The sequence below is a fragment of the Musca autumnalis genome, unplaced genomic scaffold, assembly GCF_047663935.1.
Source record: "Musca autumnalis isolate F117 unplaced genomic scaffold, ASM4766393v1 scaffold_5, whole genome shotgun sequence".
NCBI lineage: Eukaryota > Metazoa > Arthropoda > Insecta > Diptera > Muscidae > Musca > Musca autumnalis.
The window spans coordinates 69,301,852-69,317,437 of record NW_027412088.1 but is presented as its reverse complement, the minus strand read 5'-3'; the positions used below and the strand labels follow the sequence as shown (position 1 = coordinate 69,317,437).

At 32.9% G+C, this 15,586-nt stretch overlaps 1 protein-coding gene across 3 annotated transcripts in view; it reads right to left on the bottom strand.

Annotated features, from left to right (window-relative positions):
• Window positions 1–15,586, bottom strand: part of cv-2 (crosveinless 2-secreting protein) — a 393,914-nt gene that overhangs the window by 223,891 nt on the left and 154,437 nt on the right. For all 3 annotated transcript variants that reach the window (XM_073988356.1, XM_073988357.1, XM_073988358.1), the window contains one exon: window positions 10,412–10,812. The gene's annotated coding sequence lies outside the window, so the exon portion shown is untranslated. The remainder of the gene's footprint in view (window positions 1–10,411; window positions 10,813–15,586) is intronic.

Here is a 15,586-nt window from a genome sequence, read left to right as displayed (position 1 = left end):
CATTATTTCGATGCGTTACAAACTTTTTGGCCAAAACCAACTTATAATACCCTCCCCACATAGTGGTGTAGGGTATAAAAATATGTTTTAAAAATCCACAATATTGCAACAATATTTTTTAAAAAATCCAAGATGTTGAAGAAATATATTTAAATATCCACAACGTTGAAAAAATATATTTAAAAATCCACGAGGTTGAAAAATATTTTTTAAAAATCCACTATATTGAAAAACATATTTTTTTAAAAATCCACGACATTGAAAAAATAGTTTTAAAAAATCCACGATATTGAAAAAAATATTTTTAAAAATGTACGACATTGAAGAATAAATATTTTTTAAAAAAATCCAGGATATTGAAAAAATAAATTTAAATATCCACGGCGTTAAAAAAATTGTTAAAAAATCCTCTTTTTGCAAAAATATGTTTAAAAATCCACGGCGTTGAAAAAATATTTTTAAAAAATCTACGACATCAAAAAAGCGTTTCTAAAAAATCCACGACATTAAAAATTTTTTTAAAAAAATTTACGACATCAAAAAACTACTTTTAAAACATCCACGATATTGATTTTTTTTAAATCCACGACACCAAAAATCTATTTTTAAAAAATCTCCGACATTGAAAAAATAGTTTTAAAAAATCCACGGCATTGAAAAATATTTTTAAAAATCCAGGGCATTGAAAACTATTTTTAAAAAAATCCACAACATTGAAAAAATTTAAATAATCCACGAAATTTAAGAAATATTTTTAAAAAATCAAGACATTGAAAAAATTTTTTCTTAAATCCACGACACGCAAAAATATTTTGAAAATATCCAGGAGATTGAAAAATATATTTAAATATCCGCGACGTTGAAAAAATATTTTTAGGAAATCCACTACATTCACAAAATAATTTTAAAAAATTCACGACATTGAACAAATATTTTTGAAAAAATATTTTAAAAAATCCACGAAATTTAAGAAATATTTTTAAAAAATCCAAGACATTGAAAAAAATATTTTTTGAAAATCCACAACCTTGCAAATATATTTTTTAAAAAATCCAAGATATTGAAGAAATATATTTAAATATCCACAACGTTGAAAAAATATATTTAAAAATCCACGAGGTTGAAAAATATTTTTTAAAAATCCAATATACTGAAAAACATATTTTTTTAAAAATCCACGACATTGAAAAAATAGTTTTAAAAAAACCACGATATTGAAAAAAATATTTTTAAAAATGTACGGCATTGAAGAATAAATATTTTTTAAAAAAATCCAGGATATTGAAAAAATAAATTTAAATATCCACGGCGTTAAAAAAATTGTTAAAAAATCCACTTTTTGCAAAAATATGTTTAAAAATCCACGGCGTTGAAAAAAATATTTTTAAAAAATCTACGACATCAAAAAAGCATTTCTAAAAAATCCCTGACATTAAAAATTTTTTTAAAAAAATTTACGACATCAAAGAGCTACTTTTAAAACATCCACGATATTGATTTTTTTTAAATCCACGACACTATAAATCTATTTTTAAAAAATCTCCGACATTGAAAAATATTTTTAAAAATCCAGGGCATTGAAAAATGTTTTTAAAAAAATCCACAACATTGAAAAAATTTAAATAATCCACGAAATTTAAGAAATATTTTTAAAAAATCAAGACATTGAAGAAATTTTTTCTTAAATCCACGACATGCAAAAATATTTTGAAAATATCCAGGAGATTGAAAAATATATTTAAATATCCGCGACGTTGAAAATTTTTAGGAAATCCACTACATTCACAAAATAATTTTAAAAAATTCACGACATTCACAAAATAATTTTAAAAGATCCACGACATTAAAAACAATTTTTTTTAAAAATCCACAACATTGCAAAAATATTGTTGAAAAATCTACTATTATGCAAAAATATATTTAAAAATCCACGACGTTGAAAAGTATTTTTAAAAAATTCACTATATTGAAAACATATTTTTGTTTTTAAATCCACGACATTGAAACAATAGTTTTAAAAATCCACGACATTGAAAAAATATTTTTAAAAAATTTACGACATTGAAGTAATATTTTTTTAAAAATCTACGAAATTGAAAAAATATTTTTAAAAATCCACGAAATTGAAGAAAAATATTTTTAAAAAATCCATGACATTGAACAAATATTTTTAAAAAATCCATGACATTGAAAAAATATTTTTAAAAAATCCAACACATTGAAAAATTATTTAAAAAAATCCACGAAATTAAAGAAATATTTTTAAAAAAAAATTCAAGACATTTAAAACATTTAAAAGAAAAAATCCACTATATTGAAAAACTATGTTTAAAAAATTCACGATGACAATTTTTTCTAAAAAATTCACGAAGTTTAAAAAATATTTTTAAAAAATCTACAATATTGAAAAACTATTTTTTAAAAAATCTACAATATTGAAAAACTATTTTTTAAAAAATCCACGACATTGAAAAACAATATTTAAAAAATCCACGACATTGAAAAAAAATTTAGAAAATAAACGACCACGAAAAATGTTTTTAATCATTGATCAAAATCAAAAAATCGTATACAAGGCATTGAAAAATATTAAAAAACGCGAAGACGAAAAAATATTTAACATAAACCACGGCCTGTTGTATAGCAAACAAATATTTAAAAAAAGTACAGGACCTGTTGGAAGACGAACAAAGATTTTTAAAAAAATCAACGACCTGTTGGAATACGAACACCAATTTTAAATCCACGTCCTGTTGGAATAGAATTTCAGCATAAATTTAGGAGAGTGAATTATCTTCAAGTACTATCTATCACAAGCAGAGATCAGATGGGACAAAATGAAGCATGTCCAATGTCAAAATCTACATGGCCACACTACTAGGCAACATCGACGGAACTTGACAAGAATTATTGCGGAATTCTGCGGTCACCAAAAATCTCCCATATGATAGAGAAGACCGCACATCCAAAATGAGTTTGTCTTGTTTCGTTTTGTAGAAGTTATCAACCCTTATTCTCGACTTTGACATTTTATATCTTCATATACATAGTTATCAAATTATAGGTCTTTACTAAGGCTAGTAAGTTCTATGCAACTATACATGTGTATGTGTATATGAATACAAATATGTACATATTTTTTTTATTTACTATCACATCTATGAGGAATTTCGCTTCCAAGTGATTATAGATTGTGAATATTTGTATGTGTAAATATTGGATTTTTTCAACCCCCAATATGTCATTTAGGTGTTTAAATATAACCAAATATGCAGTGTTTTTTCGGCAAGTCATTCCCATACCATATATAATGATATTTCTTTCATTTGTGAAACAAAAGTTGTTGCCAACCTCCTTTTTCTAAAAAAAAACAAGTTAATTTTTTGCAAAAAAAAAAGAAAGAAACACAATTCCATAGGAGAAAAAGTGACATTGCCTCGAGCATCATCAACAAAATATCTGGCGTCATGTTTTGCGGAATTCCCATTCGAATGGATGAAGACAAAACAAATTAACAGCAAGGTAGCGATAATCAAACAAAACAATGTTTTAGCTTTTATTGATTTAGTTGAGGAATTTCTTTAATATCACGAATCATTTTTTTTTTGGTTGTTGGCCGGTCTTAAATCTGTAAGACAAAACCAAAAATAATGCAATACCAACCATCCTCCATCATCACGGCTCATCAAACCGGTTTGTAACTTTTGATTATTTTTTTATTATTGTTATTTTCAATTCTATTTTACTTTCGTTTTAATTAATTGACAACAAAGCACATATTTCTTAACAATCCCTAGCTAGCTATTTTTTAGAAAAATTTAAAGAAATTTTCTTTATTATTTAATATTCTTAGTTGTTGTTTTGTTTTTGAGTTTGGCTTGACGCCAAAGCAAAAAAAAAATAAAACGAAAATAACAAAATGTGATATATGAAATTCGATAGTCAGTCTTCTTAAAAGTTGCTTCAATCAAATTTATGAAGTGGTATATTTCTTATGAATATTAATTTCTACTCTTCTTCTGTTTTAATTAGGTCAGATCCGGTATTCGCACAGTAGGTGTTAGAAGAAATTATGTGATTCGTAGAAAAGACAATAAGCCATTTAAAATTGGTATTTTTATTGAACACTTCTGTATAACATGGGTTATAAAGACATACATACAAACATAAATATGTATTTTCAAAGAGCATTTTTTTCGTTTTTAAGTTATTATGTGTATATTGAACTTTCGGAGCAGGATTGAACGTATATGGGAAATGAACTTCTTGTGGTTGAAAAATCCGATACATAGCCCCACGTATTCGACTACAGCCTACCACTGTATGTTGTATATCACGCTGTTAACAGAAAAGAAATGGCGGTATAATGGGGTCATGATAATTATATTCAAAACGACCGTACTAACTAACGTCAAACCAATCAATTGAGTTTTCAACCTGGCAAAGGCACATGAAGAGAGTTTGACATAGGCTATAAGGCCCCATTCCAAAGCACAAATCTATCCAAAGTCATGCCGTAGTTTAACATCCCTCGGAGGCTTTATGTGCCAAACCAAGTTTCACACTCTAATATGAATTGTGGAGTCGGCTCGGTGACTTTTAGGAAGCAAACATACATACCCAGTAAAATTTGAAGGAAGGGGTTCTTTGCGATGACGTGATTTCATGTCATCTTTTGCATTGGTTCAAAGGAAGTCGTGAAAGATCCGATCTTTTCATTTGCAAAGGAACTCGTGAAAGATCCGATCTTTTCATCAGCATTTGTACCCATTCCATCGTTCCAATAGAGATGATGTTTGTGTTTTTATTTACACACCTGATTATTTTCATTTTGGTATGTTCCAGTACTGCAAAAATCTACTAATTTCTACTATTTTTTTCCGTTGACATAAAGGAAAAATGGTTATCGTAGTAAAAATTAGTAGATTCTTGCAGGTTCTGGAACAGACCAAAGTTGATAGAACTGTCGTCGTGATGTTGTCTTACATTTCCTGCAAACTAAAACTTCTAAACAGTTGGTATTGTATGAAGCTCGAAATGTCTGCAATAAAAATGAAGCCCCAATCATCGAGCTAAAAATAGATGAAAATAGAATCGGACTTCTTGTCTGTTCTAAATCTGACATACATAGAACGAAATCAATTAAATCTCGCTTGTTGGAATTTGAAAAAAAAATCCGAAACGAAAAGGAACAAGAATCTGAAAATAAAGAAGAAACGACTTTGGGAAAGAAACAATTAAAAATAAATTAATTAAGAAAAAATGGTATTTTCCAGAAAAAAGCCTCTCCTCCTTGTTCGTTATATTTTGTTCTTAGGGATCCCTAAAGCAAGCCGGGTTATAGATCCCTACATATTTCCGTCACTAAACAAAAGAGTATAAATTACCAAAATGTTGTTATAAAATAAGAAAATTATAAAATAAAAGTAATTTACCAAATAAAAATACTTAAAGGAGTACTTTTGGAGTCCATGTCGAAATTTGAACTGGTGATGGGAAGATAATAGAAAAAACCTTTTGTGAGATGAAAGAATATCAGTTGCGGAGAACGGAGGAAGTAATCTTTTGCGTTGCAGCGGTGGTGATTACATTACAATTTTGGATGTAAACTTTTTGCTGATCAATTAATTGTAGTTATTTCGTGAATTCGTTTGAATTAATAAAGAGTTTTGTTTGTCCATATTTCAATAGAGCATTTCTCCAAACAAGACATGAAAATGTCATGCCAATGGGTTGGGGAAAATGACATGTCAAAGCATTGGTTAAAATGACATGTCAAAGAATGGGTGAAAATGACGTTCAATGCATTGGTTAAAATGACATGCCAAAGCATTGGTGAAGATGACATGTCAATGAATTGTTTAAAATGACATGTTTAGGATCCAAAAAAGAACGTCATCATTTGGATGTCACGCTCATATAAAATTCATGAGTGAAAATGACAAAAAGATGTCATGCCAGATAACTTGCACCCATGATTCAACTCATGATTTTGCATCGAAGATTTCACTGGGTATATACATTCACAAAGCTACCTGAGGACTGCAATGTTTTTCTGGTGAACATACTGGATACAAAGGAACTCGATAGATTTTTTTCGACTGTAAAATGGCGCTCTTAGTATTAACGTCGAAGACATCCAGTAAACCTCGACCGACGATAGCAAAAAATCAGAAAAAGCTGAACAAACAAAACAAACAACAGCAGTTTTTAAACTGAAGACATTCAAAAGGCTATGTTCCTGTAGAAAATATTCCCAAGATCTTCTCTCCATAGAAGACCTTCAAATGGTTTCCTTTCGATAGAAAAATTCAGCTTTAGGGAGGAAGGGGTCGCCTTACAAATGATCTGTTGCTTCGCGTGGTTTACTATGCGAAGATCTTCTTATTATTGACTATCATTTTTCAAAGATCGTCTGTTCATAGAAGGCCTTTTAGCGGTCGTCCTCAAAAACAACTTCTTTAAAAGGATATCTTAGTATAGAAGACATTCAGAAAACTTCTCGTGCCATAGGAGACCATTCAAAGGCCGCAGACTAACAGAAGAAGGACTTCAAAAAGATCTTCTCATATATGTCCTACAAAATATCTTCTTTTTATAAAAACAAGTAAAAAAGTATCAGTCGGCTTTGCCGACAGAGATATACCCTCAGCCTGTGTATATTGAAACAATTTTTTCACAAAAAAACGCATGTATTTAGGGAGTTTTAAAAATTTTGGGAGTTTGAACTGACAAAAATATTGATTAGGATTAAAGATCAAAAGTTTTGTGGAGGAGATACTAAAAAGAATGGAATCCAGCCACTACATATGGTACCATAGGGGTTTTTTACAACTTCAGGGATGTTTGCTCAAGAAGTATGGACTTGCCCCTGAAACAACTTTTACCATCGCAATTGAGGCAGCGAATGCAAGTTGCTTCAAAAAAAAAATCAAAGTGATTCGAAAGCAGGTCTTAAAGTGAACATGTATCCGAAATTTTGTGTGGGAGGTACCGGATGGAGTGGACAAATATAGTCCATATTTGAACCTGATCTATATCTGGTAGATATATTAGGATGTGTAAAGTATGGTCCAATTCGGCCACTCTCTTCAAGAGTTATCGTACGCACAATTCTTCCGAACATTTTTGAACTTTTGTGGGGGAGGTACCTGAAGGAGTGGACCGATATGGCTTATCTTCGAACTTAAACTATGTATGTACAAAATATTACTAAAGACAAACTTTGGACCGAATCGGCAGACCTGTTCGAGAGTTATTTTGCCCTCCAACCTTCTCACACGGTGTCATAGGGGTTTTTTGCAACTTTCAGGCTATTTTCTCAGGAAGTATGGACTTGCCCCTGATGAAACTTATACCGTCGTATGGAAGGCAGTGAATACAAGATGTTGCAACAAAAAACAAAGCGATTCGAGAGATGGTCCTAAACTGAACTTTTCCAAATTTTTGTGTGGGAGGTACCCGACGGAGTGGACCGATTGAGTCCATATTAAAACCTGATCTAAGTCTGGTACACGCTCCACGATGGCCAAAGTATGGACCAAATCGGTTACTCCCTTCAAGAGTTATCGTGCGCACAAATTTTCCGAACATTTTCGAACTTTTGTGGGGGAGGTACCGGAAGGAGTGGACCGATATAGCTCATCTTCGAACTTAAACTAAGTTTGGGCAAAATATTACGAAAGCCAAAATTTGAACCGAATCAGTTCATCCGTTCGAGAGTTATCGTGCGCTCCAGCCAGCCAGACAGACAGACAGACGGACGGACATTGCTCAATCGACTCCAAATTGTCTGAAACACATTTCGTCCAAACATACTTGGGGTCTAAAACCATTATTTCGATGAGGCACATTTTGCCCGTATGAAAGTGTATATACCCTCGTTAGCATAAATGCTGAGGGTATAAAAACTTTACAAGGTCTTTCTTACATATAAGGCCTCCAAAAGTACTTCGTCGTATATAAGAATTTTAAAAGTACCTTTTCCCAAGAAGTTCTTTAGAAGGTCTTCTTCCATAGAAGGCGTTCATTAGATCTTCTTCCCATAGAAGAACTTTAAAATGGACAGTTCCCATAAAATACATTCTGAAGGTCTCCTTTCGTAGAAGAACAAATTGGAGTGTCTTCTTCCCATAGACGACCTATAAAAGATCTTGAAGAGCTTTTCTTCCAAAAGGAAATCCTCAGTAATATTGTTAATAGAATACCATTAAAAGATCCGGTACCCGTAAAATTCCCTCAGAAATTATTCCATACACTGAAAGAAAAATGTTTCATTGATTTTGAACCAACGTAGACTTTCATTGAATAAATGAAAAGTTTCATTAAAAGACAAAAATGAGTTTCTTCATTATTCCAATGAAATTTCATCAATAATGCAATGATACTTCTTTATTAATTCAGTAAAGTAGTTAGAAGTTACAATTGTATTATTGCTATGGAACTGTCACATTAATACTATAAAACAAAAATTAAAGTTATTTTATGAAACTCAATGAAACTTCTTCATTAATACAATGAAGTCTTACGTAGGTTCAAAATCAACGACAAAATTCATTGATACAACGTAATTTACTTTCAGTGTAGAAAAAATTGGAAGGTTTTCTTTCCATGAAAGATATTTACAAGGCATTCTTTACTTTAAAAAATAATCGACCTATAAAAAATCCTTCGAAGCTTTTCTTCCGAAAGGAAATCCTCAGAAATATTATTAATAGAATGCCTTTAAAAGACCCTGTTCCCCTAAAGGTCCTTCAGACATTATTCCATAGAAGAAATTGAAAGGTCTCCTTTCCATGAAAGATATTTACAAGGCATTCTTTACTTTAAAAAATTTCTAAAGGGCTTCTCCCCATGGAAGACCTTCGGCAGCTTGAAAAGGCCCCTAACAATGTTTTATTCCTGCAGAAGACTTTCAGAAACCCTCTCATCTTATAGAAGACCTTCCAAAGGTCTTACAAAAGAAGTACTTCTTCCATAGAAGAGATTGGAAAGTATTTTTCAAAAGTCTTCTTTCCAAGAAAGTATAAGGTCATCTTTAAATGGTCTACTCCTCATAGAAGGCCTTTAGAAGGTATTACGAGTCTTTTCTTCCGAAAGAATGCCCTCAGAAATCTTGATTCTACAGAGGCCTTCTTCCCATTAAAGACCCTCAGAAGGTCGTCTTCTGTAAAAAAGTCTTTTTCCATAGAACCCCTTTACAAGGCCTCCAAAAGGATTTTTTCCCATAGGAGTCCTTTAATATAGCTTCATCCCATAGAATACTTTTACAAGGCCTCCTTTCTATAGAAGACCACCAAAAAGTCTTCTCACAATAGGAGACTGTCAGAAGGTATTCTTTTTTTAAAAGATATTTAATAGGCTTTCTTTTCCCAAAAGACATTTAAAGAATCTTCTAATAAAATGCCCTCAGAAGGCTCAAAACTTTCCTTACTGAAAACTATCTTCCCACAGAGGACCTTTATAAGGCCTTCTTCTAACAGAAAATATTCAGCAGATTTTCTACTCATAGAATATATTCCTTTTCATTAATTTTCGCGTTTAGAGTTAAGCTTGTGATCGAAAAATTTTTTGCAAGTGAAAAAGGAAAACCAAGGACTCGAACTTTTCATCTGACCACAGGGGACATTTAGAAGGTTCTCCTTATTTAGAACCTCAAAAGATATTCTTCTTCTGATAAAACACATATAGAAGTCCGCCTTCACCTTTACAAAGTCTTCTCCCAAAAAAGAACAGTATTTTGTTGTTGTTTTTTATGATTTGATGCGCAAAAGTTAGACCTCTAGACAGGTATTTTCGCATCAGTTCAAAATGGTCTGCAAACGACCCCAGCAGAAGTATAGCAAACTTTCGAATTTCATTAAAAGTTGCAAAAATATAACCATAAAGTTTGAACCAAATCGGTTACCATTTTCGAGGCTGCCAGATGTACATGATTTAAACGACTCCAATTATCTGAAATGCATTTCGTCTTAACATATTGGCTATAAGGTTGTGGCTAAAACGAACCTAGTGGTGATTCACCCACAAGGCAAGTTTGGATGCCTGTTCTTCATCTTTTAAAAATATTACAGCATTCCAAAAATTGTTATTTCTCACACATATGTATGTATGTGTGTACAATAATCCAAATTGAGTTCATTATTCTTTCAGAATAAAAAAACAAAACAAAGTTATTAATCAAACGGTTGTGTTCTTAAAATTGACAATTATTGCATTGTTAATGCTAGAATAAAATTGTTTTTAAGAAATCAATTCCATTACTACCATAATAACAACAAAAATTACTGGAATTTCAATGCATTTGGCATGCCTAAATGTTGGCATTAATTCGTTATAAATAAATCTTGCAAATTCTAATTCCAAACACTTAATTGACTCACTGTAGATAATGCAAAATGTATCCACTTACCTTTTTACTTTTATTATTAGAAAATTTCCTGCGGCTCCATAGCAATGAAAAAATGCAGCAAAGAAGACCTTCTTGTAATCATGATTGTTAATTTCCGTAGGTCAATCATTTTCATAAAAATAATATTTAACAAAATTCACAACGAGGCACACGCTTACAGCATTCAATTGAAACGATTTAATGTAAACATTTTTAAATATTATTTCTTTTTATGTTATTTTTTATTTTAAAACAAATATTTCATATTTTTATCATGGACTACACTTTGTAATGGATTTTTTAAAATATTTATATTTATTTATTTAGTTGTTAAGTTACAAAATTATTTTAAAAACGTTTCGTCCATTTTAAGTATTTTGATTGATTTTCATTTATTAATAGCTTTCTGTACGTCTGTAAATCTGAAAAGAAAAGATAAACACATTGTTATTAATATTAAAATGAATATGAAAATCGTAACTAATAAAAAAGTTATAAATATAGTGGCAGATGTAAAAAATATTATTATGAAGTGTTTGTTCCCATACCCAAAAACTGGCAAAACTTTTCCAATTTATAAAGGAAATAAATAGCAAACATATTTTGCAGGTTCCAGAACATATTGCATTGCATATTCCATCAATTTTCTGTTTATCTTCTACAAACAGATAAATATCCCATGTAAAATAGATTAACGTTGCCAATCGGGACCAGCGATAAAGTCACCCCAATATGACTTCTTAAAGACCTGGGCATTCAAGAGTTACGATACATATATAGGAACAATTGCCGGAAGTAAAACTTGATTTGGAGACAAATGATCTTAGAACAAATTTGGATAAGGATTTGTTACAAATCCAATAAGTTTGCACGGCCCAAGCCCTTTCCTTTTTAGATAGTAGATGGGAAAATGTGGGAGCCACATGAGCCGAATAACCCACCTCAAAATTGTGTAAAAATACTACCTTCTGCATTTCCATTATGTTGAAAAAGGCAAAATTTTTATAGGGCAAAACTACTACCTTTACTCTTTACCTAGCACGCTAAAGGTCGTGGGTTCGGCAAACATATTTCAACGTTGGCAAAATACCCCTCAGTAATGATGACAACATTTCCTGAGTATTTCAGCCATGTAAAACATCTCTACAATTGGTGTCTTAGACACCTCGTTCGGACTCGGCGATAAACAGTAGGTCCCATATCATAGAGCTTATATAAATCGGGGTGCACTCAATGATATGAGATCAGTCTCCCTTGTCCCTTCTGGGATGTTTGTGGAACAATTATTATTATTATTATATATATGTAACACCAATGTTCATACTCGTGGCACAGTGTGTAGTGTGTTCGGCTACAAATCAGAAGTTCACATATTAAAATGCAGTAGAGAACAAAATAAAAAATTAGCATAAATTCAACTCTACTGTTCTACAAATTGAACATATGTATGTACACATGTTCTTCAGCTTACATATTTTGGAAATTCTAGTGGACTCAGACTAACCAGTTACTCAGGGCGACATGCCCTTGTTAAAATAACGTGTTAATAGGGCGATTTGGAAGTAGTAACGATTACCACAAATTATTATTAAAGCCCTCTATTTGGAATTGGATTTTTTTTTTTTGCTGGGGTTCAACCCTTTTCGAAAACAAGAAGGCTTACACAAAGGGTTTTTAAGGATACAAAATGATTTCATGGTGCAAAAACATTTCCAAAATTAAACCTTCTAAAAAATATATAAAAAGGCCTAAAAATACCCTCAACCTTGGAATATGGAGATATACTACTTAGTAGCCCAGTCGAAATAGCAGAAATTTCCACAAAGCTGAATTTTGGTGGCGAGCTAGGGTTAGGTAATGTTCTAACAGTCTCCATGTGCGCCAACAAAGTTATTCCGGGTCAAAGGTCGTTGTTTGGAGGGCTTATTTAGTTGTTTGGACAGGCTTTTAGATGATATCCGCTTCTAAGCTATCAGTTATACCATACCGAAATTCGGGTTGTACCGGTACCTGGGGGCTATATCAAAAAGTCGATCTGTAGGTATAGATCTGGCGGAAAGTTTTTAGACTCAAAGAAGACTAAATGCTAAATTTCCGATATTTTGGTAATACTTTCAAAATACCGAAAATCAAGAGGTACGTATCTATGAGGGATATAGGAACCCGCGGACCTATACAGATAATTCTCTTTTGGAATATTTTACAAACCCATGGAAGACTAAATAACAAATCTCAATCTTTTAGTGGGATATTGACGTCACCATCTTCAGAATAACGAAAATCGGGAGGTACCATTCCATGGGGGCTATATCGAATCGTGGCCATACACCAACGAATTTCTGTCAAAAAGGCTTTTCACTTAACAAAGACTAAATACCAAATTTCAGTTATTTCTGTGGGTTGCTGACGCCACAACCTTCAAAATACCGACAATCGGGAGGTAGGCGTAGACCAATACCGACAAATTTCTGGAGAAAGTTTTATACCCCAATCGAATACTACGTACCGAATTTCAACCATTTCGGTGTGATAATGATGCTAAAACCTTCAAAGCTCTATCTAAAAAATTGCGAGCTGTATCCTGATTTCAACAGACTGACGGAGGAACGGACGGACATGGTTATATCGACCTAGAATGTTTAGGGTCTCCGATGAATATTTCGATGCGTTACAAACAGAATGACAAATTTAAGTATACCCTCCATATTATGGTGGTGGTGGTACAGGGTATAACAGGATAGGTCGAACTTAACGCCGTTCTTACTTGTTTTTTATACCCTCAGCATTTATGCTAACGAGGCTATATACACTTTCATACGGGCAAAATGTGCCTCATCGAAATAATGGTTTTAGTCCCCAAGTATGTTTGGACGAAATGTGTTTCAGACAAATTGGTGTCGATTAAGCAATGTCCGTCCGTCCGTCTGTCTATCTGTTTGGCTGGCTGGTGCTCACGATAACTCTCGAACGAATGAACCGATTTGGTCCAAAGTTTGGCTCACGCAATATTCTGCACAAACTTAGTTAAAGTTCGAAGATGGGTTATAAAGGTCCACCACTTCCGGTACCTCCCCCACAAAAGTTCGGAAAATTTGTGCGCACGATAACTCTTGAAGGGAGTAACAGAACGGATCTGCCGATTCGATACAATATTTGGCTTTATAATAATTTGTCCAAACTTAGTTTAAGTTCGAAGATAAGCCATATCGGTTCATTCTCTCAGGTACCTCCCCCACAAAAGTTCAAAAATTTTCGGAAAATTTGTGCGCACGATAACTCTTGAAGGGAAGGGCCGATTTGGTCCATACTTTACGCATCCTAATATATCTACCAGACATAGATCAGGTTTGAATATGGACTATATTTGCCCATACCTTCGGGTACTTCCCACACAGAATTTCGGATAAGTTCACTTTAAGACCTGCTATTGACTAACATTGATTTCTGTTGAAGCAACTTGCAATCGCTGTCTCAATCACGACGATAAAAGTTTTTTCAGTGGCAAGTCCATACTTCTTGGGAATAAACCCGAAAGTTGTAAAAAACCCCTATGGACCATATGCAGTAGCTGGAGAGCACAATAACTCTCAAACTGATAAACCGATTTGGTCCAAAATTTGGCCTTCGCCATATTTTGTCCAAACTTAGTTTTACTTCTGAAATGGCCCATATCGGTCCTCTCCTTTGGATACCTCCTCCACAAAAGTTTAACATTTGTGTCCAACCGCAGTTTAGGACCTGTTCGGAGATCCTTTCGGATAAGTTTACTTTAAGACCTGCTCTTGACTAACTTTGATTTCTGTTGAAGCAACTTGCAATCGCTGTCTCAATTACGACGGTAAAAGTTTTTTTAGTGGCAAGTCCATACTTCTTGGGAAAACAGTCCGAAAGTTGTAAAAACCCCTATGGCACCATATGTAGCATCTAAAGAGCACAATAACCCTCGAACTGAGAAACCGATTTGGTCCAAAATTTGGACATCGTCATATTTTGTCGTCATATTTTGTCCAAACTTGGTTTAACTTCTTAAATGGCCCATATCGGTCCTCTCCTTAGGATACCTCCTCCACAAAAGTTCAACATTTGTATGCCAGCGCAGTTTAGATCCTGTTCGGAGATTCTTTGCTTCCTGGCATACTGGTCCAACAGGGCGCGATATTTATCGAAAAGATATGGCTCTCAAAATAAGAAAACTTTTGAATTTTAATCGTAATCCGCATTTTTGTCGGCAAGTTCAAATGTCCAAAAAATGCCACAAAATTCTGAAAAGACCCTAAATAAATTCGATCTGTCCGTAGATGAAAGTTCCAATTCACATAGGCTGAGGGTATACCTCTGTCGGTTAAGCGACTGATAATTTTTACTTGTTTTTTTTAAGATAGGTATAATTACGATAGGTATAATTGGGGGCCACCGTGGTGCAATGGTTAGCACGTCCGCCTTGAACTCAGAAGGTCTGCGGTTCGTATCCCAGGCCAAGTAACATCAAATTTTCAACGGTGGCAAAATTCCCCCTCAGTAATGCTGGCGACATTTCCTGAGTATTTGAGTCATGAAAAACTTCTCTACAATTGTCTCTTCGGGGTTGTTGTGGGAACATATGTATGTATAATTACGCGTGTATACTACCTTTATATGTGTGTATGTTCATGTAAATTATGTGTCCTTTAGAACAGCTATATCTCAATAATGGTTTGTTATAAGAAAAAATCATAAAGAACAAACTTTTAGGGAATTTTTCAGCCGTTTTCAAGAAAAAATCTGAAAACCTAAAAAATCTTTAAAATTTGACCTTTGACTCCTAATAAGTTCTTTTTTCACAGATGGTCGTTTTTATGATTTATTTGTACTCTTCTTATTCTATTCAGGTTCAATTCGAGGGGGTAAAATTGTCCACATGTTAGCGATGATGTTTTACAAAAACCGCCCTATGGTTCAAAACATTGAACTTGTCACATATATAAAAGTAATAGGACATTAAAAGCCCAGGCCTATGTCAGTCAGCAATCCACAAGTCTATCTACAAGAAAGCTGCACGGATGAAGCAGTACTTGATAAGCACACTTGCACTTTAACGACAAATACCTTGAGAGCTTTGAATGTCAGACCGTGGTCCTTACGAATTAATCTACATAAATTAAGTTGGATGCGCTCAAATTGGAAGATGAGAAAATCAAACAATCGCAGAAGGACTCT